This window comes from Castor canadensis, chromosome 1 (assembly GCF_047511655.1).
Source record: "Castor canadensis chromosome 1, mCasCan1.hap1v2, whole genome shotgun sequence".
NCBI classification, from domain to species: Eukaryota; Metazoa; Chordata; class Mammalia; order Rodentia; family Castoridae; genus Castor; species Castor canadensis.
Genome location: NC_133386.1, coordinates 157,753,339 through 157,776,995, shown reverse-complemented (window position 1 = coordinate 157,776,995; position 23,657 = coordinate 157,753,339). Strand labels below are relative to the sequence as shown.

Below are 23,657 nucleotides of genomic sequence, written 5' to 3'. Positions count from 1 at the left end.
GGATGTGTGAGCTCTTAAGTCCCACAAGCTCCCATCTTAGCAGATGAGGAAGCAGAGTCTCTGAGGTACATGGTGAGTTGCCCAGAGTGGCTGCTTACATTTACTCCTGTGTAACAGACGCTCTGTGTGATTTATAAATATGATCATTTTTATTTTCCACACTAGTGTCGGTGGTTAGGAATACCTACCTTCCCTGCCCCACCCATTCCACAGAGGAGGAGACGGAAGTGCAGAGATATTTTTATCACCCAGCTAGAACCACATGGCTAAGTCATGTTCACAGCAGGTACCCAACTCCTAAAGGCTGCACTCTTAACTACCATCGTTTTCTTACTTATAAGGTGTAAATTTACCTGGGATGGAGAACCGAGGTTTCTAAGCTCCCAGGCATCTTGTACCATTTAAAAATAGAGGTGGATGAGCAGAGTTCGGCTCACAGCCTGGGCCCAGCTGGGGTGTGGCCATCTTCCTTGCTCTGCCTTCTGAGGCCCAAACTTCTTTCTCATAGAAGGAACAGCTGATGTACATAGGAGGTTTCCAAACAGTATTCTGGCCTGGTATCCTTCTGAGGCAGTAAGGCAGAATTGACTGAGGGAGCATGTTCTGGGGTGAGGAATCAAACATAGTTTCAAATCAAATATCAGTGGGTATCTGTGAGCAGGAAAGTTGAGTATGGTGACTTCTGCAGCTTCCAGGGTAGGTGGGATGAGCCTCAGTTGAGGGGCTCCTGTGGCCTAAAGGAGAGAACTGGGCTGGGGAACTGACTAATATTTTCACTTAAAATTTCTAGAAAAACAAGGCCAGAAGAAAGGCTCAAGAAAGAGACATTGAGAGTCTGTGATAAGAACATGTCAGTTAAACCCTAGGTGAATGGAATTTTTGTTCTACTACTGAGGACGACAGTACCATGTCATGCTTGAAAGGGTGAAAAATCAAAGTTTTCCTGTTTCTGGCACCCAGAAGACAACTCAACACAGGCCAGGTGCAGAGCCAGGCGAAAGTATCTTGAGGAGGCTGATTAGCATCCAGGCCTAGGTGCTGGGCTTGGTGTAGATCTTAGTATTTTATTTTTATTTCTTATTTATTTTTGTAGTACTGGGGAACGAACCCAGGGCCTTGCATATGTACTTGAAATATATCTCCAGGCCTTTTGTTTTTGAGACAAGATCTTACTACCTTTTTGCCTGGGATGACCTCAAACTCAAAATCCTTCTGCTTCCATCCCCTGAGTAGCTTAGATTATAGATGTGTACCACCATGCCTGGCTTCAGCTTTTAGCATTCTTAAAGAAAACAAACAGGTCAGGATGCAATGGTGGGGCAGGTAGAGGTTACAGTATTAGTTGCCTAGAGCTACTAGAACACAATACCACAAACTGAGCGGCTTAAGGCATGAGACATTTATTGTTTCACAGTAAATTTTGGAGGTTAGAAGTCTAAAACCAAGGTGTTGGCGGTGCCACTCCCTCTGAGGCTCTGGGGAGAATCTTTGCTTGCCTCTTCCCAGCTTCTGGGGGTGGCTAGTAGTCTTTAGCATTCCTTGGCTTGAGGCTTCATCACTCCAATCTCTGCCTCCTTGTCACATGGCATTGTCCTTCCTGCCTTTCTCTCTTCTTTTTATAAGGACACTGATCATGTCTACTCTAAATATTACCTCATCTTAACTAATTAGATCTGCAATGACCTTGTTTTGAAATAAGGTCACATTGTGAGTCACTGGGTTAGGACTCAATCAATGTATCTTTTGAGGTTACACAATTCAACCCACAATAGTTGGCCAGCAAAAGAAATAAAAATAATGTGGGAATCAGAGAAGAGGAGGTATGAACTCTGTCTAGAATCACTGAGCACTGACCTGTGGGCTTCCCAGGAGCAGGGAACATGACTGTGTTCAACACCAGGGTTCCTGGCTGCACCTTAACCCAGGAATGCCAGCCAGTCACCTCCCTGTTGCTGTGCGCAATGACAGCAGCATGACAGCCACACAGGATGCCACTACTCTGGGATTTGATGGGATGGACAACCAGCAGGACTTCCTCATTCTGCAGTTTGGCAATGATGAGGGCTGTTACACATGTCACTCCTCTTAGATACCAGTGGTCTCAAACCTTCCTGGTGAGAATAGTACCTCTTTGAATACAAAAAACTGAGGATGACACAATGGAATGGAAAGAGACCATGAAACAAGTCAGTGATAATGACAAACTTTGTCACTGATGCAGCAGAACCAAGTGTCGCCCTTTCTATAAAAGTGCCTGGTCATCACACTTGTCATGTGCAGTCTATAAAAGCATCCAGAAATCACATGGCCCTGAGCACTCCCTTCATGCCCCCCACTTCTCCAGCCTAGGTTGCAGTGTGAGTGGAATTATTTATGGTCTTTCTTGCATTGCACTCATCAACAGATTTTCAAAGTAAAATTCTCACGTGTTTAAAGTCACTTGGAGGGACTTGCTCTTACTTCTTACAGATCACACGTTGTGCCCCTCTTCACAGCATCATCCACTGTATGTGACACTGTGTTAGTGTCATGGTACATGCACCTGGTTATTGCAAAAAGGAACTTCCCTTCTTGGTCTGATTGACCCTGGCAGGAGCCAGTAAAGGGCTGCATGGGATGTCAATCTCAGGCACACAGCTAGAAAATCCTCTCCAGCATGGACAAGTGGAAGAAGATCCTGTATATCCAATGATTTTGGTTTGTTTTTCTGGCAAAAGCTAAACCAGAAGGTAGTTTCCACCTGATTCCAAGCTGCTCAGCAATTCAAGTTATCCATTTCCCCTAGCTCTAATTAATTGAGTTTTTACTCTAAGAACCTAAAAGAATCTGGAAACCAATGGCTCACACCTATAAATCCTAGCTACTCAGGAGGCAGAGATCAGGAGGATCATGGTTTGAGGCCAGCCTGGGCAAATAGTTTGAGAGACATATCTTGAAAAATATCCAACACAAAACAGGGCTGCTAGAGTGACTCAAGCAGTAGAGTGCCTGCCTAGCAAGTGTGAAGCTCTGAGTTCAAACTCCAGTACTACCACCACCACCAAAAACAAAAAACAAAAAACAAAAGAAGAACCTAAAATAAAAATAGTGAGTCCAAAACTGGTCATTTCAACCTCTTATCAGGGCCTGGAAACTTTCTTTTTCCCTTCTCCCTTCTCTTCCTTTCTCTGCACAGGCTCCTTCTCCGGCTCCCTGAGTCACATGAGCTGCTGGAGGTTGGTGCCTGTTCAGCACTGACCAGCACTTTCTGCCCTGCTAGGTGACCTCTCCTGGACAGTCATTTATAGCCCTGGCCTCTCATTGAGTCCTGGCCTGTGGATTCAATGGCTTCTCCAGAAAGGCAGCTGCCAGATGTGGGTTCCATTTATAGCTAACACAAGAAGAGGCTCTTTTTCTCTGGAGACAAATCCAGAGGAGCCTTCAAACTGCCACCTTCCCTGTGGGCCCAACTCTCAGCACTGACAAGACACTGTCTCCTTCCCACCCCTCAGGAAGGACCCTGAGGGCTCTCCAAAGAACCTCTGGGGCGCAGAACTCACCAGGGAGTGGAGTGGTTTCCCCATGGGAAGGGAAACAGTTCATCTATTTCCTTTGGAATCTGCCCAGGCGACACAATGTCAAAGACTGGGCATTAGACAGGAACCTCAGAGGGCAGTGCACACAATTCTGGCTGCAGACCCCAGAGTGTGTTATTACTGGCCACATCCATTCCTACTTGGCAGGCAGTGTTTGGACAGGACTTTGTTTTCAGTCTAAGCTTAATGTGCAAAGTGCGCTGGGCCAGAGGGAAAGGCTGGTATCTAGCCAGATGGCAGTCTGAGGCTGGGGAGGGGCTGCACAGCTCTGCAGGGTCCCTGTGGTGGAGAGGCCCATGGAATGACAACAGGGGAATTGGGACCTGGGTGTCAAGGGCAGAGGTTCCCTCGTTCTGGCCCTTTCTCTTAGCACCACCTCTCAGGCTAGAACAGAAGGGTGATGGAGACTGGCAGAGAAATAGCAATTATTGCTCAGTGAGAAGTAAACAGCATCTGCTTCTAGAGGCTTTATGGAGCAGAAAGCCTGTGTGACACAGCTTACCCTCCTCAGCCTGGTGTTCTTCCTGTGCTAGTCCCTCCTGCTCCATGCCCTTGATTCCCTTCCTTACTAAAAAAAAAACAGCAGCTTTATTGATGCATAATTCCCATACAGTTCACCTATTTCAGGTGTGTAATTCAATGGTTTTTAGTTATTTATAGAGCTGTACAACTATTACCACAATCTATTTTAGAATATTTTCATCTCTCCCCTCCAAAGAAAGCTGTACTCATTAGCACTTCCAACCCCTCCCACTCCTCCGAAACCTTGGGCAACCACTGATGTACTTTTCTGGCCTATTCTGACATTTCACATAGCCTCCCTGGAGCCTAGTTTAGGTATCCTGGGGTTTCCTCACTGAGAGGCATGGTGTAGCTGGGCTCCCAGAGCAGTTGAACAAGGAGACAGGTCCAAGCCCTTTGCCTCGTCCCTCATCCATGCCTTAATCAATTGCTCTTCTGGCTGTTTTCTCTAATGACAATGCTAGGCCCTTAACTCCTAGTGACTTGGAGGGTAGGGACAGGCTACGCCATTTCCTGGCTGTGCACCCTGATAAGTCTTTTAAACTTCCTGGACCTGTTTCTCAGCTGCTAAACAAGATCAACCCAAGAACTTCACCTCCTACTTGTGCCAAGATCAAACAGGACAGGGCACATGAACCTACACTGTCAGCACAAAGCTGTGTGCAGAAAAATTGTCATGTAATTCCAGTCTTTTGGAGTTTATAAACTTGCTATAACTCTAAGCCCTCCCCTTCCTCAGTTCTTTTTCTTGATGTTCTTTTGTCTGGATGCCTGTTACCCAGCTGCCAAGCATAACTCAAGAGACGCCACCACTGAGATGCCAGAAAAGAAGAGCTGACCACCTCCCAGAGTTCCTGGACAAAAAGACAAAATGATGAGCCTTAGGCTGGGCGAGTGGCCATCCAAAAAATACATCCCTGCTACAATGCATGGAGTCTCTTGCAATGACCAGAAGACTTTGGGTAGTGACAGTCCTGAGGGGCTGGCTCTGTTATATCACCTCTGCTACCTGAATTAACCCCCCTACCTGTTTCCTCACCTGTACAATTTGGGTTGAAAGCAATGACAACTTTGTGAGGCATGTGCAAGGACTAACTGAGACAAGGACTCGACACAGAGTCTGGCTTATCTAAGCAACAAATTGCAAGCATTGAGATCAATATTATAATGACTATAATTATTATTGGCTGTTATCAGAATGAGGTGCAAGGTATCAGGGAAAAGCATTGGTTCCCGCCTATGTGTTAGGACCAGCTCTACCACCTCTCTATGCCTCAGTTTCCTCATGTTTAAAATAAACATAAAATAGTATCAAATGCACGGTGTAAGTGTGAAGGGCAATGAATTCATGCATATAATGTGCTCAGGACAGTGCCTGGGAGAAACACTAAGCATAGATTTGTTACTGTTATTTCCTAAAAAGGTTTTCTTCATATTATCATAGATCAACAACCAGAGCTGGGCCTCTTCCTCTCATTTCCTTCCCTCTCTGATATGTTTCCCATTTCAAAGGTCCTCTGCTGTTTCTGTAGCTTGCAAAATAGGCTCTGGTTTTCCAGTCCCATCTAATGGTTGGTGTACACCTGCAAAAGTTAAAGAATTGAGGGCTGGGTGTAAAGCTCAATAGTATAGCATTGCCTAAAAACAGGCACAAAGGCCTGGATTTGAACTACAGGCTCCTCCTCTTCCCAGAGAAATAAAAGGGAAAAGAAGTAAGACAAGAAAAGTTGAAGAAGTGAAACCATTAGTTAGTTCCTCCTAGAAAATATGACTGAGCAGAGGAAGAATGGCACCAGGAATAAGAAAAGAGAGCCAGCTCTGTTCTTGGGTATGGGCTCCAGCTTTTAACATTTTTTTCTAGCTGAATGTTTTGGGTAAGATTAAACAATTCCAGCAAATATCAAAGACTCAACTGCCCAGTGTATCAGAATAAAATTCCATTTCCTCCTTAGAGTTTTAGGGGCAGTGATTCTGAGGCTTTAGGAGAAAATACTGATGATATCCAAGAGCCAGCAAAGAGAAGGTGGGGCCACTGATTATCTTCTCAATCTTGCCTATGGCTGCTGATTGCATTATCATTTATCACAGCTCCTGTTTTTGTCCAGGAAGAGCATCTCTTGATATTGAATTGAAGAAATATCCCAACCATCAGTGCCGGGAATTCAGCCCAATTCAGCCAAATCTCAAATGCGTTTGCATCTAATCCCTTTATAGTCCTTTCTACGGAATGGTGTAAAAACTGAGCAAGACATTCTAGCCTCCCCAGGGTACACAGGACAGGATACTCCTGCCCTAACTCTGTGATGTAATTACCCAAGGGCAGGTGCCTTGTCTGCCCCAGCACTCATGCTAATGACATACATAGCTCCTGTCCAAGGTGATTGTGTGCACTTGCATGCACACAGACATGCACACGCACACTCAAATGAACAGCAGGAGACCAAGTCTCAGGAGGAGAATGACTGAGTTGGAAGGGACCATAAGGGCTGCCTCACCCACCTGTTCCCACTCCCACTTTACAGAAGAGATGCCGATCCATAGCAAGGAAGAGATCTGCCCTAATATCTGTCCTGCTCTTTTTCTTTCCACATTTGTCAAATGCAAATAATTTCCCCTTATTACAGGGTTTTGAGGACTCAATGAGAAATGCAGGCCATGTAGTGTAGATGCTTACTAATTTTTCTTTCTTTCCTTCATAACACGGCCTGTTATGTAATCAGTTTGTTTTGTTGGTTTTCTCCTGAACACTTAGCAGGACCACAGTCAACCTACCAAATACTGAAGAAGCTGGGAAGAGCCACCAAGGACTCACTTTGTGAGGCACAGCTTTTCCTCCAGTGCAGATGCGGAGGGGGGAACTATGGAGGTCTTACACATTTGTCCCTTTATTCAACAAATTCAGTCATCCATTGTTAGAGGCATTTGGAGATTCGGTAGTGAATAAAACATTTATTGAGAGACAGATCTGAACCAATCGTTATGCTCATAATCATTTAATTTAAATTCTGACAAGTGATACAAAAGGAAGACAGGTGCTGCAGGAGTTGATAACAGGGGGACTTAACAGATCCAGGGATAGGGGCGGCCAGAGAAGGCTTCCCTGAGCAAGTAACATTTACACTCAGATATGAAGGATGATTAGGAATTTGCTCAACAATGAGTGGGGCTGGGACTGAGGACTGGGGAAAGCCTCCAAGGAAGAGAGGGCAATGTGTGCAAACGCCCTAGAGAGAAGGCACCTGCCATATTTGAAGAACCAAATAGGATTAGAAAGAAGTATTGTATACTTACTTGGTTTTGTTTAGCTTAGGAGAGGACAAGGGTCAGCAGCTGCACAGCCCTGGGGAAGAAGGAGTGCTGGAGTCAGTAGCCAGTGGGTCAGACCATGCATATTGACCCAGATCCTGACCCACGGAGAAGACCAGGGGAGGAGTTGTTGTATCTTCAGAGAAGTAAGTGGGACAGGCTTGGAAAGAGAACTCCGAACTCCTGAGGCTGAGCAAGGCTGGTCCACAGAGCCAGCGCCCACCAGCTGAGCTGGTTAAAGCACTTGCCTCTTCCAGCTGGTCCTCGATGCCTAGCTAGGAAGGGAAACATACTCCTTACTTCGTCAAGGTCTGATCTTCCAGAACCACTGGAAATCCAGAAGACTGCAGCTCTTAGTCAGGCTTCATGTCACTATCAATCTTCCTTCCACGGTCGCCATGTATAATTGGTTAAGAGCTTGCACTCTGGAGTTAGACTGTCTGAATTTGAATCCTGACATTGTCGTTTACTAGCTACATGACATCAGGCAAGTCTCTTAATCTCTCTGTCCTGACTTAAAAAAAATGAGGGTCACAATTTCCTCACTGATGGGGTTGTTATAAATGAGATAATACACATGTAAGGATACATAGATGGACGGCATGAATAAATGCAAGCCTGATGACGATGATGAAGAAGAAGAACTGATGATAATTTCATCAATATCACCATCAACAGGACAACCACGGAGCACCCATCTGCAGTGTTCCAGAAACTAAGCAAAGCATTTCATATTCTTTACTGTGAATGCTCCCACAAGTTTGGTATAATGATACCCATTTTCTAAATGAGGAAACAGACTCTAAGGAATTAAGCAACAGCTATTTAGTGACAGAGTGAGGATTCAAACCCAGGCTCCCAAAGCAATCCACCCTCCAGATCTCTATACCAAATTAGTCATTTTTTCAGCAAAATCCTATAAAATCCTGTTAATTACGACAAATGAGGATGAGGTTGGCATACACTACCTGTTCATTGGTTTGCAGGTTTTTAATATTATTCTTCACCCCAGGAGAACTCTCCAGGGGACCTTCATTACCATACAATTCTTTGGAGAAAATGAAACAACAGCTGGCCCTGCCAATCTCCATGGCAACACTCCTGTAACTACTAGAATTGTGTCAACAGAAAACATTTATATAGCTATATATGCTCTATATTTGCACTTAACCGAGGTATTATACAATGACTTGCTGATAACACTACTTGGAACACAGGTAGAGGCATTTTCAATCAGCTCAAAAATCGCTCCCCTCATTGGATGTTTCTAAGACCCCTGTAAGCTGGGCATAAGTAGGGAGAGAGGTTGCTAGGGAGAAAGAATATCCCAGCTCTGGCTCTACATACTTCACTCTGGCAACGTGTAAGTGTGAAGACAGGGCAGGCATTGTGGGCAGGGGATCTGTGCAAGCAATCACACAGGAGCTTGTGCTCAGAAAGGCTTCATTTAATATTGGTACCATCTTGAAATTCTTAACTTTTGAACAAGAGGCTCCATATACCCATTTTGCAGTGAATCCCACAAATTATGCAGCCAGTCCTGGGTGAGGAGAGAGCAATAGAAAGACACTTTTGTTCATGTGCTTCCTGGGTGACATTTTTCTTTTCTTTTCTTCTCCCTCCCAATATTCTAGCTCAAGAACTCCACTTTATCAAAATTCAGTGGTCTTCCCCTAAGGAATGCAGCTATGCCAGTGTCACCAGAACTGAGACTCTCCTAACCCTGCAAACAATGGTGCTCTGTATTGTGTGGTTGCTAGGTGCCAGTCACTACACTCAACTGGAACTGATATTTCTTCAGATGTGGGAGAGGGATAGGTACAATAGGCCTCATTTCATAGTCGGGGACATTGAGACTCAGAGGGACTCAATAGTTTACCCAAGGTCACACAGTATGTCAGATAAAAATTTGGTGAACTTTCTCAAAGGCCCTTGACCTGCTTCTGAACCCTCTGCTGCTGGAGCTGCTACTGTGCCTGACTTGGCCCAGGCAGATCTGCCATTTGGGGCAGGACAGCTACAAGTAGTTGCTCAAAAATGTTAATTCCCTGTCTTTCAGGTTAGAGGGAGAGACTATCTATAAAGGCAGGCTTTGCTCCAGTCCCACACACCCTAATTGGTTGGGTCAGAAATCACTATTAGTCACTCCTAACTCTCCTCATTCCCAGCACTTTGGATCAATAAAACCTAAAAGGTGAGTCCCAGAAATCAAAGATTCATGAACTCTTTTCACTGAAGGATACCTCACAAACAATATAGCTCCATCGTTCACATTAGATCACTTTAAAAATCTTCAGTGAGTGGTCATTCAACTTTGTCTTGAATATGTTTAGTGGCACAAAACTTACTTCCCCACAAAGGCGGCACATTCCACCTTTGTATAACTCTGACATGAATAAGGAATTTAGTTTGCCAACTCCTCCACCAGACCTGAAATCTTTGACAGAGAGAGAGAGCTCTGGATTTCTATAAATAGTGGGATCAAAACCTTAAAAGCTCTTACATGTCACCATTAGGAGTCAAGAAGAGATCTTTCAAAAAAACATTGCATGGATCATATATTATGAGTTTATTTAGTTTTATAAGAAACCATCAAGCTGTCTTCCAAAGTGGCCACCATTTTGCATTCCCACCAGCAATGAATGAGAGTTCCTGGTGTTTTATATCCTCGCCAGCATTGGGAGTTGTCAATGTGCTTGAGTTTGGCTTTTCTAATAGGTGTACATAGTAGTATCTCATTGTCATTTAAGTTTATACTTCTCTGATAATACATGAGGGGGACCATCCTTTTGTATACTTATTTGCCACCTGTGTATATTCCTTAGTCTGTTAAGGCATTTGGCCCATTTTTAAATTAGCTTGTTTTCTCATTATTGAGTTTTAAGAGTTCTTTATATATTTTGGATAATAGTCTTTTATCGGGAATGTCTTTTACAAATATGCTCTCCCAGTCTGTGGTTGCCTTTTCTTTCTCTCACCAGTATCTTTTGCAGAGCAAAAATTTAAAATTTCTAGCAATTGCACTTCTTGGTATTCACTCAAAGGGACTGAAAGCTTATGTTCACACAAAACGTACACATGGATGTTTATAACAGCTTTATAATTCATATGAGACAAAAGTTGGAAGCCACCAAGATGTCCTTCAGTAGGTGAATGAATACATTAACTGTGATACAACAAGACAACTGAATATTACTCAGTGCTAAAAAATCCCCAAAATATCAATCCATGATAAGTCATGGAAGAAACTTTAAATGCATATCAATAAATGAAAGAAGTCAATCTGCAAAAGCTATATACTGTATTATTCCAAATATTGACATTCTGGAAAAGACTAAACTGATGGACCAGTGATTGCCAGGGGTTGAAGAGAGGAAGCTAGAATGAGTAGGAAGAGCACAAAGTATTTTAAGGCAATAAAATGACTCTCTCATATACTAGAATGGTGGTTATATGTCATTCTACACATGTCAACACCCACAGAATGTACACCATGAGTAAACCCTAATATATATTATGTACTTTGAGTGAGCATGATTATCAATGTAGGTTCATAAATTTTTAACAAATATTTCACCCTAGTGGTAGATGCTGATATGGGGGAGGCTGTGCATGTGTGAAGTGAAGGGCTCTTTGGAATATTTTTGTAACTTTCCTCTAATTTTTGCCATGTACCTAAATCTGTTCTGAAAAATAATTTTACAAAACCAGACAATAAAAACTCACTTTAACAAGTACACATAGTTAAACATTGTACATGTTTACATAGTGCTTTCCATCCACATGAGATCAGAATCATTTCAGAGATTAAAGAGAAAATTCTCTGATACTCTTCCAATCCAGAGGTGAAGTCTTCATTCCATGCTCTTGAATTTCTGAAGGCTCTTTGACCAACAGAATATGCAGAGGTGACACCATGCCAGTTTCCAGATTCAGGTGTTGTACAGGTGGCAGTTTCTGTTTTCTGTTACTTGGGACAATGGCTCTGGGGCAATAGCCTTCAAACTCACCATGTTGTTGCAGCCACATGTAGGTGCTCTAACTGACTCAAGCGGAACCCAGCCTTGATAAAGCAACTTATATGTGAGTGAAACCATCTTGAAACCCTCCAGACTAACTCATCACCAGTTGAATTTCACAAGTAGCTTTAGTCCATGACACTGGAACAAAAGAGTCACTCAGCTGGGTCCTGCCTGAATTCCTGAACTCAAAATTGAAAGTTATAAAATGGTTGTTATTTTGAGCTAAATTTTGGGTTGATTTTCTGTGTAGCAGAAGGTAGCAAGAACAATCATTACTCTGTGAGACAAATGAGGAAATCAAGGCAAAGGGAAGCAAATGATTTTCTGAGACAATGGACAAAAAGAGGGGCTGAAACCCAAGACTTATTTTTAAGCCTGTTTTTGCCTCATCTTGGTGACATTATGAAAGCCTATAACCATTAGCAGCAAAGAGCACTAACTCTTCATTTTGTTGATTTTACTTTTTATTTTGGTGATACTTGCTAGGCAGGAGCTCTACCATGTGAGCCACACTTGACCCTTTTTGCTTTAGTTATTTTTCTAATAGGGTCTCACATTTTCCCCCTGAACCAGCTTGGATCACAATCCTCTTATTTATATTTCTTGCAGTTAGGATAATGGGTGAGCTCCACCATGCTCGGCTGTATTAGTTGAGATGTGGTCTTGCTACCTTTTTGCTTGGGCTGGCTTTGAACAGAGATTCTCCTCTGCCTCCCAGGTAGCTGAAACTATGGATGTGGGCCACATCACCTGGCTTCTCCTTGCTTATTTTAATTTCAACTACAGTAACCTTATTTGGTATTTCCAGTAACCTGATATTAGTAGAATTAATTCTTTGGCTCTATTTTCAGTGTTTTGTGTCCATTTACCTACTTAATGCTCACAATAACCCTATGAGGTAAATGCTATTAAAAGCTCTAATTTATAAGTAGAGAAATTGAGGCATGGGCTGATGAAATAATTTGCCCAAGGCTGTGTAGCTAGAGAGGCAAAGAGCAGTGATTTGAGACCAAATATTTTGGCTCAAGTGCATAACTGTTGGAACATTTTGTCATTCAAAATAGCCAGGTTATCTTAGGTCTCTTCTATTCAGAGATGACCTGAACCCATGGCCACAATGTGTGGCTCAGTGCCACATATGGCTTCCATCATGAGTTCTTAAGTCTGAAAAGGTCCCAGAAGCTTCCAGCAGACTTGAGACCCACCAATTGTTCACTTATAAAATGCAGCAAAGCTAAAAAGGACATAAATGCTTTCTATCCAATTTGGGAAAGGGAAGCATCTTTTTGTCTCCTTGAAACCCTAACAGAAAAGTCAAGCCACCCAACAAATGCCACAATTAATTTCCCAGTGTGCAATATTGCCTGTGGGAAGAAGAGGCATCGGCTCATTTCTTATTCATGAAGTCACACTGCCAAGCTTCATTTGCATGAAGTAATTTCTGCTGCCGCTACTCCACCATAAAATAAATCCATTTCTCCTACAGGATCTGGTCTCTTTACACCAAGAGAGATGAGTAAGCAATATATGCTTAGGAACACACCCTTTGGACCATTTTAATCAGAAACATGTCTATAGCTAACAATAAGTGATTTCATAGGAATATAAAGTGCCTTAGTCTCAACAAATTCAAATGCAACTCTGCTTTGAGATCTGCTTAGGGGAATGTGTTTAGCATTTCTTTCTGCTTAGCCAAACATTGGGATTTTACAACCAGTGGAATTTTGGAGTTGTATCTACTGAACCACTGTCCAGGAAAACAAAAATTAAGAATAAGAAAAAGGCAATAGTCTGACAGATCCTAACTGATGAGTTATTGGAAATACAGATGACCCTTAGAGTAGGCAGAGCAATTGTCCCAAAAAGATGTCCATATCCCAGTCACTGCAAATGTGAATATACTAGTTATCATACAAAAATATATGCAAATATAATTAAGGTTAAAACCTTAAGATGGGGGAGCATCCTGGATCATCCAAGTGAGCCCAGTCTAATCAGATGACTCCTTTGAAAGATGTTCAAAGAAGGGTCAGGAGCCAGTGGCTCATACCTGTAATCCCAGCTACTTAGGAGCTGAAATTGGGAGGCTCAACATTCAAGACCAGTCTAGGCAAATAGTTTGCGAGACCCTACATCTCAACTAAAAGCTGGGTGCAGTGGCATCATTTCAAACTACACAGGAGGCTGAGATCAGGAGGATGGCAATTCTAGGTCAGCTCAGGCAAAAGTTTGTAAGACTCCCATGTCAAAAGAAGAAAGCTAGACATGGTCATGCATGTTTGTCATCCCAGTGACAGTGGGAAGAATAAAATAGGAGGGTCAGTGTCCAGGTCTGTCAGAGCAAAAAGTGACACCATATCTCCAAAATAAACAGAGTAAAAAGGGTTGGAGGCATAGGTTCAAGCTGTAGAGTGCTTGCCTAGCAAGAACAAAGCCCTGAGTTCAAATTACAGTTCTGCCAAAAAAGAAAAAAGAAGATGATGGAGGAAATGAGCTGTCTTTGTCTTTGGGGGATTCTATAACAAAGTACTTTAGAATGGAAAATTTATAAACAATAGAAAATTATTAGTTCACAGTTATGGAGACTGGAGAGTCTTAGGGGAATTGTCAACTGCTTCAAAGATGGCACCTTCTTTCTACAGCCTCACATGGCAGGCAGAAGGGACAAGAGATCACACTTGAGTTTTTTTTTTTTAATAAGAGTGCTAATCCCATTTGTGAGGGTGGAACCCACACACCTGATCACTTTCAAATACATTTGTTAATACTATCATATTACATTACAACATATGAATTTTAGGGGGATACGAATATTCAGACCATTGTCCAGGCCATGAACCGAGGCATGTGGACTGGTCCTGGAAGCTGGACAAGTCTAAGAAATAGAGTTGCCCCTACAGCCTCCAGAAAGAAGCACATCTCTTGTGATACTCTGATGTTAGCCTAGTGAGACCCTGTCAGACTTTTGACCCACAGAAGTATAAAATAATGTTTGTATCATTTTAAGCCACTACTTTTGTGGTAATTTGTTACATCAGCTATAAAAAACAAATACATCTTGTATTAAGCATTCTTGGCCTCTCACTAGCTGTAAGCCACCTCTTCTATGAGAAATAGTGTCCTCAGAGAATCAGAATGGGTTAGATAAAACACCTGGAAGTTTCATTAAGTCTTAATGTGCATTGCACAGTTAAGCATTTAACATCAGGATTAGTATTATGACAGACTTATACTCTGCAAGAGAGACAGCTCAACATGGACTGGAACTTTCCAGTTCACAATTCTGAACCATCATTTAAGCAATTAATGCCTGCTTCCTCTTGACCAAATGTTTTTCTGAGAACACAGGGGGAAAAAGAAAGCCAAGAAGTACCTCATCTCTTCCTCAGGCCACTTTTCAAGCTCTGTCCCATGTTGTAATTGGCTATGGGAGTATCACTTATTTATTATCATACAATGATCCTGCAATTTCAGCTATAGGCTTGTAGCTTCTGAGCCTGCAGGTCTAACATTTAGACTGGGTAGCGCTGGCAGTGGCTCAGCTAGCTCTCATGAGTGGTGGCAGTTGGCTGTCAGGTGACTGGACTCTCCTTTGCATGCCTTTGTCTCTGTACCACACTAGCCTGGGCATCTCCTTATGACTATGGAATAGGAGCAACTTCAAGAGTAGGAATGGGCCAATGTCTTTTTAAAGCTCTCACCTGTGTCATATCTCCTAAAATTCCACTGGCCAAAGCACGTCATTTAGCCAGACTTAGAACCAAGTGGATCTTTAGGAAACCAAATGCAAAGTAACATGGCAAAGATCATGGACAATGTGTGTGTGTGTGTGTGCTTGTCAAGGGTCAGCAAAGTCAAGCTGTCTGCATGCCTGAATTCATGATACTGAGCTACATCTGTCTCATGATGGAACCCAGATGCACTCTACCAAACACTGGACACCACACTTTCACTGACCTAACAGATATTTAAGGGCCTACAATGTGCCAGTCAGAGTGCACATCTTAGAAATGGTTGTTGAGACCTCTCCCTCCCAGGGTCTATTAGACATACTAACTACACACTCCCCTCCCCTCCTACCTTTGTCCTGGTTTGGTTTCATCATGGTTGAGAGGTGCTAACTAGCTCCTTTAAGCAACAACAACAACAACGGCACCCTGCCAGGAGAAATAGATACTCATCAGCACTGTGGCCTCTGGTTCACTTCAGTCTTGGTTCCTGGTCGTTTATCTATGGTGCCTTCAAAAAGGTTCCACGTCATTAATTGTTTAGGCCAATTAGATGGGGTTAGCACTCTTGGATAATTTGCCCTCCCCAGATGCCTAAGGTGCTGGTTCTGCCCCCTACAAAGGGTAACAGCCCAGAGGTGCTATGAGCAGGTCGGCTGGCTGTGTGGCTCACATAAAAAGAATGGGCTTCAGACAGATGTTGACTGTGGCTGTATTTCAACAAATCAGACTTGAACAGGATGAAAGGTTAAATTAATGGTTTAACCATTGCACCTTGCTGCTAAGTGAGGGCAAATCTTGGGGGAAAAGCTACTTTAATACCACAGCTGTCCTCTGGTGAACTAAACCTCACAGAGCAAAGCTTTGTACATCTGATTGTGGGGTGCCGCTCAGCACACTGCCCAAGCCAGATGGTGAGTTTATTGAAAGCAAGGACCTTCTCAGCTTTCCATCTTCGGAACATAGTACAGTAGTAACTCACTGAGTATCTGAGTGAGCAAGTGTGAAGGTGAGCGAATGATGGATTGAAAGATGGATGGACAGGCAGATGGACAGATGAAAGTATGTAAGAAGATAAATAAAAAGGTGGAAGCAAATGCTTACTAAATAAGTAAATGAATCTGTGATTTTTCTGATTAAGTAGTGTGCCTGTACATTTATGGGGGTGGGTGGGGACAGGAAGAAAGCATTTACTGAGTAACTTCTGTATGTCCACACCTGATCACTTGGTTCTAATTGCACCTCTCTGGATTTGGCTTAACCATCCTCTGTTTATAGAATGGGACACAATGGGATAGAATGGGATATCAAACTTAAAAAGGCCAGGTTCAAACCTAAGTCTTCCAATTTCCTAAAGATTGCGAGTACCTACTTTAGGAACCAACTTTCTGGTTCTGTAGATGAGGAAAACAGGCAGGGAGAAGTACAGTGATCTGACAATATGAGTGGGCCTGTGTGTGGTCAGAACCTGGGAGCTGTCTATATTAGTCCTTGTCTCTGGAGGAGTCACCAGGTGAATGGGGATGGCCTAGAGAGTCTGAAGCCATCAGGGCAGCATATGGAGTACTTAAAGCCTGGCTTTGGGGCCAGGTTAAGATGGTAATAAAATGATCTCAGGATCACTAGATGAGCTCTGATAGTTTTGGGCTGAGAATCTGCAAACAATGGGCATTAGCCACCTTTCCTCTTAGAGTCTGCTGTTCTAGGCCCTTTTTTGTTGTTCACTGTTCCAAACTGGAAAACACTTGTCTTCAACATGGCATTTATGCAGAAGGTGGCCCTTGGAGGACTTTTGGTGTGTTTGGTGTATTCAGGAGCACAGAGCTAGGCTAGCTAAGACATTCTGAAAGGGAATTGTATTTCTCTCAGTGGCTTTCAGGTCACAAGTTTGGGTGACAGATTCACCTTTGGGTTAGCAAAATTCATGCACTTCCACCCCATGAATAATGACTCCTGAAAGTTCAAATACATGTGGACCCTGGGGCCAAGGACTGCAGCTGTTCTTCTAACCATAGAAAAGCAAGAAAAACGATAAAAATAGAAGAGAGCCTGGGGAATCTATAGCTTGAAAAGCCAAGGAATAGAAAACACATTAGACCATTGCAGGGAAGCTCCATGCACACATCAAAAGGCTCTCACTTGCCAGGGACATGGTCACTTTTCCCAGCATGTTCTGGGCAAAAGCCTGGGTGGAGGGGAGAGAGAGCTACCAATTACGGAAGACCTATATATCAAGACTACCTTTTGTTTTACAAGTATTTATACAGCACTTCCAATGTGCTGGACACAGTGCTAAGTATTTTATAAAAATTAGCTCATTCAATCTTCACAGCAATTCTGTGAGACAGAGGCTATTATAATTGCCATTGTATAGAAGCAGAAATAGAGGCACAGAGAGGTGCCTCAAAGTCAAACAGTCAATATAAGGTAACACCAGGATTCAACCTTTCATGTTTTGGAGTGGATACCCACTGGGACGGGCACAATCCGATTTTCATCCTAAGAGCAACTACAAAGGTGGCTCCACAGGTGAGGGATCTGAAGTTCAGAAAGACTAAGTAACTTATTTAAGCACAAATGAGAAAATTCCCAGTTCCGGGTGAACACAAAACCATTTCCTTACCATTGGGAGCCAACTTGACCTTAAGCAAAAACTGTCCAGTAGATAGTTTTACTAGTGATCATGCTTCACAAATGTCTGGAATAATGCTAATTTCATGTCACTTTAAAATACCTTGTTCATTAGATAACTATTGTGATAGCCAACCTCCAAAGATGGTCCCACTAATCCTTGCCACCTCATATTCATGTCCTTGTGTAGAATTGTCCTACACTGACCAGTACTGACTTGTGTAATAAACAGGATGCTTTGGACATGATGTGGTATGTGACGTCTGAGGCTAGGTGGTAAAATACATTAGGGCTTCTGCTTTGCTCTTCCTTGAATCACTTGCTTTGAGGAAAGTCAGTCACCATGTTGTCAGGAGACTCAACTACCCTTTGCAGAGATCAAGAACTAAAGCCTTTTTCAAGTATTAGTATTAACTGCCCAGGCTGTGAGTGAATTACCTCAGAAGCAGATGCTTGTTCCTGCTCTGTCATGCCTTCAGGCAACTACAACCATGGCTAACATCTGAACTACAGCCTCATGAGACTCCCTGAGCTAGAATCACCAGCTGAGCTGCTCCTGGGTTCCTGACACACAGACAGAGTGAGGTAAGGTAATGAATGTTTATTGCTTTAAGACACGAAGTGTTGGGGTAACTTATTATATAGTAAAAGATAACTAATTGCATATCTAAATACTAATTTTTCAACCTTTTGGAGGCTTCTTTAATCAGAAAAAAAACCTTGAGATTAAATCTTAATATTTTATTTGGAAAAAACAGTCATTCTGTGACTCTGAATCTAACTCAATACCATAGTCCCATTTTCACTATCTTTGTCCCTAATGTGTAGGGTGATGTCCTCTTTTGCACTTCTCCGTGCCTAGGCACCTCCTGCTGTCTTGGGGCCTCAGCTATGGGACAATGTAATCCAACATTACCCTTCCCTAGACCTGCTTCCTCCTCTGTCCTCTTGCCAGAGCTCCTCCTCCACATCACTGCCCCCACCTCTCAGCACCACCTTAACAGAGAAACTTGAGGCCAACTTTGGCTACTCCCCTCTCCCAGCACTCCCTGGACTCCTTCCCTGCCATGTTTTTCTCTGTAAGTCTCATCACTATATGTAATCAGATATAATATATGTAAGTACACTTATATATACTACATTATGGATAAATTATACTAAAATTATGGATAAATTTTATATTTGTGAATATATATTACACATTATATATACTCTATAATATATTCTTTATATACTTTTTATATATGTTAAAGTAGATTCACAGATTTTATGCTTATATTTTGTTGATCATCTCTATCCCACCAACACACTTAGGAGTGGTAAGGGCAGACAGAGCTGTGCCTGAATAAATCTTGGAATACAAAAGAAGTTATATAAGTGCTTGCTGAGTGAATGAGTGAATGACAGAATAAATGAATGACAGATCACTCACATCCAACTATGTCCTAAGTGCTCTGCCACCTAGAAATGGTATGTGGTATCTTTAGTAAGCTGTTGTCCACTTGCAAGGATCACCTCCTTCCAATGCTTTCCTTTTGCCAGGCTTAAATGAAGGCCCCTCTGTGCTCAGATTTATTTCCACCTCTCAGAGCGGGAGACACCACACTGCGGTGGTCTGTTTATAGCTGTCAGTCCTGGTAGAGTTTGTGCATCTGGACAGCAGGGGCCCAGCCTGCTTTGCTTCTGCTGCCCAGTTCCTAGTGCAGAGCCTGGTGCTTGCTTGCTGAATTAAATGAAGGACTGTCAACATGAGATAAGGAAAGAATAAACACATAAACAAAAACAGCTTTCCCAAGGGAACTTGGCTGTCACAGGCTAAGCTGACAGGCAAGTGCAGGCTGTGGTCTAAGGGGCCCACAAGCATCTTCTACCAGCTGTCCAATCCATACGGTTAGTCACCCTAGGTCCTCTAGCGACTGAGGCCCTACAGGTTGCCTGTTCCAAGTAGGCATGGGTTTCCCTGTCAGGTGGCCCCTGACTTGTTTCCATGAATCTCCTCTGAGGGACAGTGATTAGGTCTAGTAGAGTCAGGAAAAATGGGGTACAGTGGTGCTGTTCAGGAGCTCCTGGTAACATAATATTCTGGGTGGGGAAGGTTAGTCTGAGGTCTGCAAAAGACTAAATGGGAGTGAGGAGAGGAGGATGGGAAAGTGGGTGATGGGACCCCAAACACCAGCCATATGGGCTCTTATGCTCCTCCCAGCAACCCTGCTTCCATAAGCCAGGTAGGGAAGATGCTTAGGATTAGAGGTGATCCTGTGGTTTTCAACTGGGTCACCCACCACAATCACCTGTGAAACATCATCAAGAGAGTCAGGAGGCTTTGAGCTCTGTGGATGACTGATGCATGATAGGTTGAGAACTGTGTATATTTTTACAGTTAAAACCCCTGTAGAACCAAACTGTGGCTTAGTTACTTCTTTCTCAAAGAAGAAAGGTTTGGGGCCTGGAAGGATAAGAATCTAAGACTCAAAGTGTTGCTGGGTTCTCTTCAGAGAAAACAATGTTCTGTCTGAGTCCCTGAATATTTAAATACACACTTCTCTGTAACAGGAAGCTCCCAGTTGGTGGCACTCCCACCCTCAGTTATATAACTCCACTGACCTCTTGCCACTTCTCTCAGCTGTCTTATCTTCTGCCCCAACAGTGACACACTATGGTTCTCTGTTCTGTTGCACATCTGCCAGGGCCTATATCCCAGAGACCACTGCTCTGCAGAGCTGCCTCTGGTCTGCAGCGAGAGGCCAGCATCACTCAACACCACAGCTGCAGACCCAACCAGAGGGGAGATCAAACAATTCCCAGTGAGAGGGTTTGAAAACACATAGCACATTAGCTCAGCATATGCAGCTACTGGTCTGATGCCTTGCTTTCTTCCCTTTTTAAAGAGGCCAAGAATATTTATTCCTTGTAGAGAATAGAAAAATAAACTTCACTTTCCAGCTGGCATTACTTAAGTCTAGTGCCTTCCTCCAGATCAGGGGATGCTCAGGAGGGATGGTGGGGAGTGCTCAAGCCTCTCCGAGCAGCTCTGGAGGGAGACTTGTCTCTCCAACCTGCCCCACACTGCAGGCTCTATCAGACACAGGGGGCTGCATCAGGCTGCTGCAGGGGCTTCTGGTTCACCAGCTGCCCAGGGACCAAGCCTCTCCAAGGATTGGCATAGCTCAGAGATACTCAGCTTTGTTAGAATAGGAAAGTAACAGGTCACATTCAATGATAAATCATTCCAATATTTCATTCTCATGAGAGTACAGATATTATAAAGTAGCTTAAAGAAGAAAGTAGAGACATTAAAATCCACATCTCAGAGGTCAGGACTGCTGAGGTATTTCCTTCTTCAGGTTTTCAACAACACATACACACTTATGGGACCAGACTGTACCAATATATGGGCAACTAACTGAGGGAAGTGACAAAGAATGGTGTATACTCCTCCCCTTAGGACATCTGCTGATATACAATTTAGAAAACTTTGAAACATGTCCATATTTAATTATCAGCAAAGCTAAAAAAGTAACAGGGTGGAAATATAAGTATTGGAGTTTTGGAACTGTGGAAGAAAAAAGAACATTTGTTCCAGCCTCCCTGTGGGTCCCACAATAGTGTCCAACTCCTGGGGTAGTGGGAAAAGCTTAGTTTTGGAAGTCAGACATGGTTTGGGGGAGGGAAAGCTGTCTTCATGAGAAATGTAATGATGATGGTAAGACTGAGCCAATACCAAGCATAACCCAAACTTTGCAAGACAGTTCTCATGTGACACCTCTGCCCTTCACAGTGAGAAAGCTGAGAAGTGGGGATTCCCTGCCACACACTGAGCACCAACTTCGTGCGTTTCCTTTAGCTCCTGATGTGAGGTTCCTGGTAGGATGTGCTCCTGCACAGGGACTGTAACCCCATCCCATTTCGTGGGTGAATAACTTAGGGGTGGGAAGTGATACAAGTTGCCCACATCAGCCTGTGAATGGCAAAACCACTCTGAAACCAGAATCTCCATCCTCTGTACATCATACTACAGTGTTCCTTTCTTTGCAAAGAATTATAGTATGAGAAGTGAGCGCCAAGACAGAAAGGCACACACTTTTCAGATGTCACAATGCCTCTTTCTTTCCTACTCAGGTTTCAGGGTTTGGATGGTCTACAGGTGTGGGTCTCAGAGAGGACAGGTTGAGACCTTGATCCAACTCATACTAGGGACTTCTCAACTGAGACAGCTTCACCATCTCTACTCTTGAGGACACTGCCTGCTCTGTCCATGGGGAACTAGACCTTTGGATAGTAGAAGAGACCAGCACTGACTGCAGGAGACACCTGACAGCTAATGCCCTGATGCCCTCCAAAAGGGGAGGCCTGTGTGACCCATAGCATCCCAGGGGAGGAAGCTATCAACATTACCCCAAAGAGATGGAGTCCTGTAGGTTGGCACCTGGAATACTGGAGGAAGAATTTGGCTCCATGACTTGCACAAGTTAAGTGCTCAATAAATGGCAGCCTGTATGTGAGTACATCAATGCTGATGCAAAGATGGGATGTTTGGTTATTAGAGTTCTTACTGGTGCTACTATTTTTTTTTTTGATAGAAATGGAGTTTGAACTCAGGGCTTCACACTTGCTAGGCAGTCACTCTACCACTTGAGCCATGCCTCTAGCCCGGCATTATTTTTTTTTAAATTTTATTATTCATATGTGCATACAAGGCTTGGGTCATTTCTCCCCCCTGTCCCCACCCCCTCCCTTACCACCCACTCCGCCCCCTCCCTCTCCCCCCCACCCCCTCAATACCCAGCAGAAACTATTTTGCCCTTATTTCTAATTTTGTTGTAGAGAGAGTATAAGCAATAATAGGAAGGAACAAGGGTTTTTGCTGGTTCAGATAAGGATAGCTATACAGGGCATTGACTCACATTGATTTCCTGTGCGTGTGTGTTACCTTCTAGGTTAATTCTTTTTGATCTAACCTTTTCTCTAGTTCCTGGTCCCCTTTTCCTATTGGCCTCAGTTGCTTTTAAGGTATCTGCTTTAGTTTCTCTGCGTTAAGGGAAACAAATGCTAGCTAGTTTTTTAGGTGTCTTACCTATCCTCACCCCTCCCTTGTGTGCTCTCCCTTTTATCATGTGCTCAAAGTCCAATCCCATTGTTGTGTTTGCCTTTGATCTAATGTCCACATATGAGGGAGAACATACGATTTTTGGTCTTTTGGGCCAGGCTAACCCCACTCAGAATGATGTTCTCCAATTCCATCCATTTACCAGCGAATGATAACATTTCATTCTTCTTCATGGCTACATAAAATTCCATTGTGTACAGATACCACATTTTCTTAATCCATTCGTCAGTGGTGGGGCATCTTGGCTGTTTCCATATCTTGGCTATTGTGAATAGTGCCGCAATAAACATGGGTGTGCTGGTGCCTCTGGAGTAACCTGTGTCACAGACTTTTGGGTATATTCCCAAGAGTGGTATTGTAGCCCAGCATTATTGAATTTAATTCTTATAATGATGCTACAGGGTAAGTGTTACCATCCCTCTCACAAAGATAAAGCAAGTGAGGATTTGTAAAATAGTGCCCTTTCTGTAGGGAACACAGCTGGGAATGGGCAGAACTAGGTGGAGAATCCAAGGCTCTCCAACTCAAGTGTCCCTGACTTAACCTTGACCTTGCTGTCATTTGTGCCATATGAGTCTAAGTAGAATCTAAAGTGATCTGTCTTAATTGTTCCTGATGACTGTGGCTATTTAGCCATTCCCACCCAGAAATGCCTGCATGTTGAGTCATTTCAAACATATGAAATGATAATAAATTTCAAACATATGATAATATGTTTGAAACATATGAGATAATAAATTTCAAACATATGAGAAGTGCAATTATG

General features: G+C 43.2%; 1 protein-coding gene and 1 long non-coding RNA gene across 3 annotated transcripts in view; one reads left to right on the top strand and one right to left on the bottom strand.

Annotated features, from left to right (window-relative positions):
- Nav2 (neuron navigator 2) overlaps nt 1–23,657 on the bottom strand; it is a 686,981-nt gene that overhangs the window by 530,374 nt on the left and 132,950 nt on the right. The gene's annotated exons all lie outside the window — the stretch shown is intronic.
- On the top strand, nt 15,991–22,307 carry LOC141411249 (uncharacterized). Its single transcript, XR_012436058.1, has 3 exons — nt 15,991–16,067; nt 18,264–18,369; nt 21,904–22,307. It is a non-coding gene; the product is annotated as an uncharacterized lncRNA (long non-coding RNA).